This window comes from Geospiza fortis, unplaced genomic scaffold (genome assembly GCF_000277835.1).
Source record: "Geospiza fortis unplaced genomic scaffold, GeoFor_1.0 scaffold636, whole genome shotgun sequence".
NCBI lineage: Eukaryota > Metazoa > Chordata > Aves > Passeriformes > Thraupidae > Geospiza > Geospiza fortis.
Genome location: NW_005054435.1, coordinates 1418884 through 1422693, shown reverse-complemented (window position 1 = coordinate 1422693; position 3810 = coordinate 1418884).

The following is a 3810-nucleotide window of genomic DNA, read 5'->3' as shown; positions in this document are numbered from 1 at the left end:
GCTCATTAGTTCAGTTTCCTTCAGAAATTACTTTTTCATCAATACCAAAAGTTTTGCAAGTTAGTTGTAGTTTTAACAAGTTGTCTCAAATCAGAGACACGACTCTGGGGGAAGGAGTGGGAAAAGAGGAATTAACTGAAGAGAACATTATTTGTTATGTCCTCTCTGTCCAGATCAGAGAGGATTCAATTTGGTCTCCTGTCTGCCCAAGGAAGGTCATACCTGCGAGGCTAGAAAGGTACTTCAGCAGCTTCTCCTAAAGTTGTTACACTTTATTTAAATCAAGGATTAATTAAAAGGATCAAGAGAAACTATCACCTGGTGGAGCTAAGTTAGTCACCTAGCTCAGGCTCTCCATAGCCTGCTCCTTTGAGGAGTTAGGACTTACATCAGAAATGACAATAAAATAGAGAAGCTGTCAAAGGTGGGATTAGATGAGTGTCTGGACACCTATTTTATGTGTCTGGTCCAGATTGAAGCTGGCTAAGAAATGGTCCTGATAGAGCCCAGTTCCCAGTGCAGAGGCAGTCCAAACAGTGATGAAGAAGGGTAACCATCCACCATCTCCAGGCAGGCCACCAGTCTGAGTGATCAGGACAGGGCAGATTGAATCCTGCCTGACCCACAGCCTACAAACATGCCACAGGACAGAAGAAACTGCATATGGTGGGAACATGTGAAAATGCACCATTAGGACGGGGTGGGATGCATGTTTCTTGTCCTGCTAACAGTTTTAGGATTACAATAACAAATTCTTCTGCACCAGGACACAAAAGAGGAGACAGAGTGGGAAACATATCCTGCAACCCCTGCTCTGAAAAAGAGGCATCCACACAGGACAGCCAAAAGCCCAGTAGTCAGAGCTTGTAACTGAAGGAACAGGAACCTGAGAATCAAGACCTCATGTTTGGCAGGCACATCTCCCACATTCCCAGGAAAAGCTTTACCCTCCGGGGTATTAGCTATTCTGAGCTCTCTGCTCTGGCTTTCTACAGGAACTCGGTGCCAGATCACAGAAATTTTTCCACGCAAAAGTTTCATCCAAAGCGACAAGTTTCCGTGAAAAGTTTTGATGAAAAAAATGTTTTCTTGGAAAATTCCTAGCAAGCTCTAATCTTCACGTTAAATCATGGCCATGGATTTACAGCAGTGTGCTGCACACATGCTGACTGGAGCCTAGTAAAACTGTACCGAGCTCTAGTTCCTCCTCCAGCCCTCCTCTGGGACATGTAAAATCTTGCATCCTCTGGGTCCTACATAACCTCCTGTTCAAAAATGCAGTACTTTTTCTGTTCATTTTTTTGTTATTAATAAAACTCCTGTTATTTCTCAGGAGCAAAGCATCAAGACCTGAGTTTTTCTAACTTTCCCTTTTGTTCTCACCTAGTCACACCAAGCGATTCCCCCAGCAGGGATCATCTCAGATGTCCTCCTTGAATGGTGTGGCACAGACTTCACAGGCACAGAAAGTTTTCTGTTACTTGCAAAGGGTTACAAGCAGCTGAAAATTCTTCCCTTGCTCCCTGCTGTTTTGGAAGAGCAGTGCCATCTTTGAAATTAGTGGGGACAGCTGAAAACAGCGATGAATCTCCCTCCAGTGCAATGCACAATATCATGGAAGCTGCCTTGGTAGATGCAAGTGTTTGAATTGCAATTCTCAGCTTTAAAAGGATTTCTGCTTGCATAGAAATTAAGGTATATTCTCTTGGCAGCTTCCAGTTTCAAGAGGAAATGACATCTTTCTTTCACAAGCAGTAAAGATCAGGAGGCAGTTTAGCCCCCCACACTTCAGGTTTTTAGAAGGATTTTCTTCTGTTCTTTCCAAAAAGCCTGCAACCTTGCCACTCACAGTGCCATTATTTCCTTCTTTCAAAGGACAGCACTGAGGACTCAGCACAAAGCTACCTCTGACTGCATGTCATCCATATCAGAAACTGCAGATCCATGTTACGTTTGGGCTGAGGTACAACACAGTTGTCATACTGGCAACTAAAAAACTTATGAAAATCATATATTTCTACGTGCAAAAGACAAAGAACAGACACTGATGGCTAATCTGGCTTGAATTATCTCATCTTTGGTGTAGGCCAAGTGCAAGCACGTGGACAGTTCCCCTGGAGCAAGTGCTATGTAGTAAAATGTTGTTTCACAGCAACTCATCTGCATGCTAAACCTTTTCACTTGGAGCTACGGCTCAGGCAAGTCACAGTGTCGACCTGACCTTGACAAGAAGGAGCTGAAGGAATTGTGAGGCCTCAGTCTCTGAGCAGAGATTTCTTCCTGGCCAAGTATTGAACCCAGGAATGCTCATTTTTAAATATATCTCTCAACAGTCAGTGTGTATGTGAAACATACCTAGGAAGGGAATATACATGGGAGCTATTCAAGTTTCACGTAAAACCAACACCACTGACTCCACACAGTTTCCTCTTGCTTGAAAATAATCAAGGCTTGTGATACCAAAGCTTCAATCCCCACTCTCTCCCAGCACTAAATCCTGAGAATCAGTGTCAGTCAAGAGCTACTACAGTAGGCATGTTGCAGATGTATATGGTGATTGCCAATGGATTGTGACACCTCCCAGTTTCTGTGCAGGTCAACAGAATATGGAAAAGAAAATAATATTTTCCTCTAAGCCTCTTTTCCTTATGCTGTCAAAACATCAGCTACTCTGCCATCTCACCCTCCCTAGCTGATAGCACCCTGCACTTTTACACTGTTTGTACTTGCTCTGCTTAGAATTCAATTTCCTCTGGTGATCTGCATGCAGGCAAATATTGCCCAGGGCACTAATGTATATTTGTTCTTCTTGAATTGCACACAGAAATATTGTTGCTATGCGGCGAGCACAAAACAATCCAGAAGTCACCTGACATCCTCCATCAAACATTTAGGAGTCATCAAACTTAATTTCCCCTTTGTGCCATAAACCACCGAGAGGAAGCTTTAATAGATTGTATTATGTAACGGTTCTATAAAAATAGCAGGCCAGCACTGGAGCACTTCCTTCCTGAGGCCCAATAACCTATGCTGAAAGGATACACACTGGTTTCCCTGGCAACCATGAGAGATGACACTAGGGGAAAAACAGCAACAAAAGGACCATTTTTTGCTTAGTAAAATAAGGTCTGGCTTCAAGCTTGTGATACAGTGAATACAGAGTGCCTGACAGAGAGAGAACCAGTTAATAATTCTGCTCAGGTCCCAGTGACCTTGCAAGGCTGTTAATGCTTTTCATTTCTTCTTCTACTGCCTATGAAAAAAAAAAAAACCAAAAAGACCAAAACCACAACAGCAAGCTCACTTCAGCAACTATTAAAGTTTTAAATCTTTTTAAATTAAAAAGAAAAAAAACTAAAAGGAAAAAAAAGACATTTGATGCAGGACTGTGTCAGAGATTGATCTGACCTCCTAGCATTTCCACATTTCTCCCCTCCACTTGCATAGATCACAGGATTTTCACTTTTTGGTTCAAAAGACTCCTTTCTATTTCCAAGCCTGCCACACTTAGTACTCCATTGTCCAGCAGACAGCTGTTTTCAAGACAGGGCCTTTGCAAGTAACCAAAAAAACAAACTTCCTCCCCCAAAAAGACCTCACGGTGATACAACACCACACTAAAGGCACAATCCAATGAGGTAGAACACTTAACAAGATCATCTCTCTCATCCTTCCACAGCCCCATAGTCCCACAGGGAGCCAGAGAGAAAAGTGACAAAAATGGGTTTTTTTCAGTCCAACCATAAGGGCTGGAAGTTTCCTTGTGGCATAACCACATGAGCTTATTCTTGTCGCCTTCAGCTTTCCCTG